Below are 7833 nucleotides of genomic sequence, written 5' to 3'. Positions count from 1 at the left end.
GGTGGTCAGGGTTTTAGTGAGGGATGACACACAGAGTGGGGGGCTTCTCCTTTTCAAGTCAGGAGGGTAAGATGGAATGGAGGGAGGACTTTTGTGATGATGGGTATACTGGAAGGAGAGGAATGACTGATATTGGGTTGTAAAGAGAATAAATAAAAAAATTAAAATTAAAAAAAAAATAAATGCTTTATTTTCTAAGGTCTCAGGGAGGTGGTCAGCTCAGAACCTGAACCTCATACTCAAGGGGAAATTGTATTCTATATTTAAAGGTGCAATCATGAAACAAGGTGGACTTGGGTGAGCTTAGGATTCATTCATTTACAGGTAGCATTAAGAGTTAAGCAAGGGAGTATCTGTTGGAGACTCATCCCATTCCAGAACACCTACCTTCAAGGCCCTTACCTCATTCCCTTAGACATTCACTCTCAATTTATCCTCTTAGACATTTGATCCAGAGCTCAAGGTGATAAGGGAACAAATGAAGATGCAGTTAATGATAGCTTGTCAGGAAATTGGTTATATATTTTTACAACTCAGTTACTGTGTTTAAGAAAACAGCAAGTTTTGCATTCTTTTACTGGTTGAACAGATAATTAAGAAAATATTTGGAGGAACAGGGTAGGAGCAGGTCTGCAAGCCTGAAAATGTGAGCCTGGATTGATCCTGTTATCAAAATGGGGGAGCATAATGGAAGAATTGCCTTTGAGAAGGCTGGGCTCCATGCAATATGATAAGCCCAACTTCCATCAGAACAGCACCAGAAAGAGAAGCTGTTTAAGAGCATCACAAAGAGTGAGGTCAGTCAGTCGGGAGTTGGTACCTTGAGTGGAGTACACCAGAGTTGAGTTTGTGAATTCATATAGTTCAGCATAGGTCAACAGAGGCAGTTGAAGCCAGAAAATAAGAAGGAAACAAAAGATTAGAATAGATTGATAGAGTTAGTTTTAGGTTAACCAGAGTAATTTAGTGAAAAATGGAGAGTAGCTGGATTGAGTTAGTCAGCTTGTAGAGGTGTTTGAGCCAGAATGTGTAAAAGTAACTTTTATTTACCTAATGCAATTGTTGTCTCAGAGGCTTATTGCTGAATAAACCCACCCTTTCTAGCTCTTCTGAGCCTTGCTGACTGGTTCAACTCAACAGTTCCCACCCAAACTCTTGTCCAAGATGACTTACTCAGACTGGCTTCTCCTGGATTCTCACCAAATTGCTCTGCTTGGCCTCAAACTAACTCCAACAATCTAGTCTAATCTTCTGGCTCCTTTTCATTCTCTGGCTCATTCTACCTTCACTTTCAGTCTGTCTCTTTAAAACTGTCCCAGTAAAGTCGTGCCCCCCCCCTTAATTAGCCTCTCTTTCCTATCTGTTCTCATTTAAATTGAACATATCCTATCTCTAACTTCTTTCAAAATCTTTCTCTAATTTATCTTATCTGCCTCTCAATTGTATGTCTTTTTTCAAATATGGCTCCTTCCTTCTACATACTAGCATTACCTACATTTGGGATTAAATATATGTACTAAGAATATATCTGTAATCCAGCCAGAGCGATCATTGGTATGTCATTCCTGGAATATCACACTGACTTAGAAGGTCTTCAGATATGATCCCTTGCTAGTGCTGCCATCTTCCTTGGTTAAAATTTTCCTATACCTTTGGCAAGTACATTTACTTTTCATATTAAAGTCTTCGAAATTTTCTTCAGTAGAATATATTGTGAATCTCTGAGTAGGATATCTAAGTGTTTTAAATGATATATTAGACAGTGTAATTTCACCACAACACAGTGTCTGTTACTATTCAGCAGAAAGTGCTGGATTAAAACAAGTCCACACTCAAGATTTAAGATGATAGTCAAATTTATTTCAGGAATGATTGACAAATAATGTAGTTTTCATTGAAATTCTATAATGAAATCATTGGTAGCAGTAAGGACAAAAGCAGTAAGTTACTGGATTCTGGATTTTGAAACACTATTTTATTACCAATCAGTTCCAAAAATAGTAGAAAGATTCAGGAGGAAGGAAGGAAAGGGACAGGGGATGGAGGTAGAGAGGAAGCCTGTAGTATCTTACCATGACAGAAGTTGAAGAAATGAAAAACAAAATGAAGTAAACAATAGGGGACATTTCAAAAGGCTCCAGTAAAAAATTACCAAAGATTGGTAAACAAAAATTAACAGTTAATAATTAGGAAAACAGTAAATTAGTAAAACATAGACATTTCCCATATCACTGAAATATACTGGTTAAGCTACAGGGTTGAAATAATTAATAAGAAATTCATTCATCATCATAATGATATTTATATCAAGTAAGTTCCCAGGTGCAAATTAAAATTAGTGGGTGAAAGGTTATACAGAAACAGGATATTCATGTAGTCTCAAGTAGAAAAAAAAAATAGATTTGTCATAGTGATTCTAAGAAACACTCTCTTATCCAAACCATCAAATGGGCATCACAATGAACATATGCAAATATGAGCACATGTACAAAACATGGTGCAATGAGAGCCACATCCTTGTGATAGGCACAGACTCCTGTTGTATACTTTCCAGAAATCTCTGGAAATAATAAGAGAACTCTCTGAAAATGTAAGGGTTATAAAACATCAATGTATAAAACAAAACAAAACAAAAACCAGACAAACAATGACAACAAAACAGAATGAGGGTCATTTTAAAATTTGACTACAAGTTTTAAAAGTATCAAGTTATGAAGATGGAACAAAATCAGTATTTTTCAAAGATGAGCCTAAATGATTACTAGATAGAATATACCACAGAAATTTGAACTCACCAGCAGATCTTATGTGAGTTATATCCTGGAACCTGTTATTCTTTTTTATTTAATTTTATGATTTATTTATTATTATTTTTTATTTATTCATTTTATATCCTGCTTTCTGCCTTCTCCCTCTCACCTCAACAATCCTTTCCCCATGACCCCTCCTCTTCTCTTATGAACAAGTGGGGGTTTCCTGGGTATCCCCCACCCTGGTCCTTCAAGTCTCTGTGAGGCTAGGAGTATCCTCTCCCACTGAGGCCAGGCAAGGCAGTCCAGCTAGAACATATCCCATGGACAGGCAAAGTCTTTGGGGACAGCTCCCACTCCAGTTGTTCTAGACCTACATGAAGACCAAGCTGTACATCTGCTACATGTATATGGAAAGACCTAGTTTCAGTCTCTGTATGTTCTTTGGTTGTGGTCCAGTCTCAGAGAACCCCAAGGTTCCAGGTTAGTTGATTCTGTTGCCCTTCCTATGGAATTCCTAATCCCTTAGGGGTTGAATCCTTCCTCCTATTCTTCCATAAAAGTCTGTACACTCTTTGGATATGGGTGTTGGTATCTATCTCTCTGAGTTAGCTGCTTGGTGTCCTATCAGAGGGCAGCTATAATATACTCCTGTCTGTAAGCATAACAGGATCATTAATGGTTTCAAAAATTGGTGCTTGCCCACTAAATGGGTTTAAAGTTGGGCCAGTTATTGATTGACCATTCCCTCAGTGTCTGCTCCATCCCGATTGTCTACATGTCTTGTAGACAAAGTAAATTTGGGATAGAAAGTTTTCTGGGTGTGTTGGTTTCCCTATTCTCATGGCTATCTGGCCATATCTCCTACCCACCTCCACATCTGATCCTGAAACACCCATTCTGCACTCTGAAAACTTAATGCTTACTAGTTAGAATATCCCTCAACAGTTTGAACTCAGCAGCAGATCTTATGTGGGTTACATCCTGGACCATGTTATTTTTAAATTATATTAGGCAGAGTTCTCTAGAAGAAGAGCACAAATTGACTATAGGTGTATTTATCATAAAAATGGTTTATTCCACTGGCTTCCCCACAGGGATGGGTATGTCTGAGTATCAGTTACTGCAGGGTGGAAGCCTCAGAGACAAATACACTCAGATGAATAAGAGACAAGGCTTTCCCACAGACCACTTAAACCATTGATGGAGACCACTTAAACCATTTGGAGAGGGTGGTTTTATGCCCTTAGATAATCCCCTCTGACAATGCTCTCAAAGACATCCTCAGAGACGTACTCCCCGTGTGCTTCTAAGTCCCATCAATTAGAAAATCAAAACCAGCCGTCACAATGTTGCTACTGAGAGGAGACAATATAACAACTCTTGTAACCTCAGTAAGTTTTGGACATTAATTCCTACTATTGAAGTGAGATTAAATTTCAAACCACATACTATGTTTCTTTAATATAATTAACACAAACCTGGGAAAAGAGACAGAAATATTTGGCAGTATTTTATCACTCTATTTTAAGCCTAAAATTTTCTTTAACAGTTATAGAAAAGTATAATAAATTTTAATTCAAAATAGGGAGCACATACTGTGCTAATAACAATAAGCTGAAGATTTTGGATAATCAGGACAGAAATGAGCCCAGCATCAACATGGTCATTCCTACAGTGTTCTTGTTACGTAAAAATCACTATGGAGATTGTATAATTGAGAGATTTCTGCTTTATTTCACAAGTGTTTATGCGTTTTCTTTGGCATACAAAATGCATACTGTGGTCTGAACACCAAGTGTTACGCAGATCTTACTAAAGTCCAAACTCTGATTCTAGCAAGATGGGAAGCAACATCCATAAGATACTCTATTTCCTTCCTATGTTTCAATTTCCTAACTTAAGGGTTAATACACCAGTGTGCTGAAACATTATAGCTCTTAGTCGAAAAATATAAATCTGTAGATACCAACATATACATTGCTCTACTATACATGAAATTGCCTATTTGGGAAGAGAAATCACAAAGTCATAATTGTTATGATGTTAAAACCTCCAAATAGAAATTGTCAAATTGCTAGCAAAACCAAAATTTCCGGTTGACTTATCAATACAATTGTAGTTTCCTTTGGGCTTACACTGGAGTTCACAAAGCCTTCTGGTAGAATCATCGGCTCTGCTAAAAGTAGGTGAATGCCTCTGTGAGAATCTAGTAGCTGACAGGCTGATGCTCTTCCTTATGCTTTGTTCTGGTGAACTGCGTTCAGAATCATCAAGTGTAGGAATGAAAAAGAAAGAAAATAGGAAAGATCTGGCTGCTCTCTGGACAGCCTGGCAGCATTAGCCATGCTCTATGGATGATCCTGTCTGGACCAGTTCTGGGAATCCATGATGCCCATGACGGTCCTACATGTAAAGTTTAACTCTAGTGCAGCTTTGGTTCCTGCCATTCTCTTTCAATTGCTGAGAGATTTGGAAAGTGGGAGTGAACATTAGATTTAGGACCCTGAGTAATGATACACAGGGAACACTCTCAGGAGAAATGATTTTATGTATCACCCAGGGAAATGAGTATCAGCAGGGGAGATTCCAGCAGGGCGCATACATAGATGCACTTTACCAGGAATCAAGCTAACTCTGTACATTGCTTGGCTTGGTTAAAGAATTTCTACTTATTTCTGTATATATAAGCAATGCTTTGGGTTAACAGGTGACACAATGCTCCTTTACACAGTTATCTGAAATAAAAAACCCTGGTGTTTCTAATTTTGCTAATTTACAATGATAAAATAAGGGCTATGTGGTGGGACACAGTGGTGGCAGCACATCCTGGCTGATCGATATCCTTATCTAAACCAATTTAGTCCCCAGAAGGTATGAGGAGGCTAGGAGAGAGTAAACACTACCAAAATAAAAATTTAGAGTGACTTCATAAAAGTTATCCAAATAATTTCTATATACAGGAAATGTACCTTTCACTTTCCTAAGAAAAACCTACCTATGGAATATTTAATCCCAGTTTCTAACATTTCCCAGGGGCACCATGAACACAGTATTATTTTTCTATGTCCTATTAGGAAACACAAGAAAGGAATACGTGCTAATCACCCCAGGGGAGAAATCAGTTCAGCCTCTCTGTTCTATTCCCTAAAGCTTCTCAATTTTCTGCTCCTGCAATTATCATGCATAACTTCAGGGACTGATGTAATTGCATACATAAGCTAAAAGGGACTTCAGCGAAGTACAGCGTCCTGTTTTATGTGTCTAAATTTTGGAGCCAGACTTTTCAAGAACATAGCAGTCAAACAATGAAGCATCTCCACTCTCATGACCTAGGGTCAGCTCTCCTGCCTGCTACAGATGGCGAGGGACAAGGGAGGCGAGGGAGGCAGCTCTCCCTCATCTGTGCCACTGCCCAGAAGACAGGCCGGTTCTCCCACACTCAGACCCTTGGGGATGGGTCAGCTGCAACCCCCATATTCAGGGCCAGCTCTGCCCAGGTGAAGAGCAGGGTCTGCTCTCTCTAATGCCACAGTAGGTGAGGCATAGCTCTCTCTCTCTCTCTCCTCTCTCTCTCTTTCTCTGGGCCAGTTTTCCTGCTTGCCACTGGCAACAAGTAGCAACAGGTGAGTGACACCTCTTTTTTGCTCATGTTACTGAATGGCAGACAACTGGTAGACCCATCTCAACTATGTTCTCATCTACAGGGCTGGCTCACCCGTGTCCCTATCATGAGGGTTACATCTACTGTGCTGCCCATGTGAGGTGTTGGGCCTGCTCTCCTAAGTGCTGCAGCAGGTGAGGGGCAGAGCTAGCTCTCCTCCTCTCATTACCCAGTCAGGGTAGGGAGGAGATCTATCCCTTGATGATGCCATTGCATAGCATACATGTGGCTGAGCAGATGTTGAGGGGCAAATGGGAGGAGAGTATCTCTCCCTTGTCTGCACTGTCAGAAGGGAAATGAGTAGGGTCAGGTCTCCCACACTACTTCTTGCAGTGCGTGGAGCTGATCTTTTAAGTACTACACCTGGCTATGGGCAGGATCAGCTCTATTGCTCTCATGTCTCCTGGGCCATCTCTCCCATCCTACCCAGGTGAGAGGTGCGCCCAGTTTTCACAGCCCTCATATATTAACATGTTGCAGGTCAGTAGAATAGACTAGGGATGTCCACCTGGCCTTTGGCAGTAACAGACTCCTATTGCTTCAGGGCCACAGACCCAGACATGTACCTTTGTCACAGAGCTACCCAGGACACTACCAGGGTCCCACATGTTATCACCAATTAATCACATCAAGCTGTTTCTCACTACTTTCAACCCTCTAGTTCTGCCTCTCTTCATTGTGCCCAGTCGTCTGATTCTTTTCCACTTCTCCACCATTTACTTTCTCCACTTAGAGACATTTGAGTGTCCAGAGTAGTCTCCAGAATGTTTCTAGGAGTGCTCTCCCCTGCTCGCTTATGCATTATGATTCTGGGCAGTAGTTATCTTGGGCCTGGTCTGCCTTTCCAGGCAGTCTCAGTGCCCAACTGGGGGTCATGTCAGGCTAGCTTCCTGTCCAGATCCCATGGTGCCAGTCTGGTGGTCATCTTGGGCTTGTCCCTTCCTTGTACTTCCTGCCCAAAGGGCCCCATGTGAGGGTCCTCTGTCTCAGACTCACTCCTGACCAGGACAGTAAATCCTAGAAGACTGTGAGGTTCTTCTAGTCTCTGATTTGCTCCCAGTCCTGGAAGCCAGCCAAGCTTATGTGGCACAAGACTGGTGGTCATCTCAAGCTGGCTCCCAGTAGGAACCCCCTGGCACTGGGCTGGTGGTTGACTGATGCTAGCTTTTTTCAAGGACTGTTAGGCTACTAGTCATTCAGATGTTCATAGGTCAGAGCACTGAGCATAGATATAGCCTCTCCTCTTTGCCACCTATTGACACTCATGTAACACAACAGCCACACCTGCAAGGCTTCTAGGGGCAAATCATTTTCTACTTTTAAGTATTTATGGCCTTTTCAGCCTCATCCACATGGCTTCATACTTTCTCTAGAAATTCACACTGAGTGTGTAGGAGTCAATTTGAAAATCACTGCGGG

General features: G+C 40.9%; 1 non-coding gene across 1 annotated transcript; it reads right to left on the bottom strand.

Annotated features, from left to right (window-relative positions):
* Window positions 1-7590: 7590 nt before the first annotated feature.
* LOC115063724 lies at window positions 7591-7720 on the bottom strand. The gene has a single exon (XR_003843604.1). It is a non-coding gene; the product is annotated as a small nucleolar RNA SNORA17 (small nucleolar RNA).
* Window positions 7721-7833: the final 113 nt, after the last annotated feature.

This window comes from Mus pahari, chromosome 3 (genome assembly GCF_900095145.1).
Source record: "Mus pahari chromosome 3, PAHARI_EIJ_v1.1, whole genome shotgun sequence".
Taxonomy (NCBI): Eukaryota; Metazoa; Chordata; class Mammalia; order Rodentia; family Muridae; genus Mus; species Mus pahari.
The sequence above is the reverse complement of the archived record's forward strand: the minus strand, read 5'-3'. Positions and strand labels throughout refer to the sequence as shown.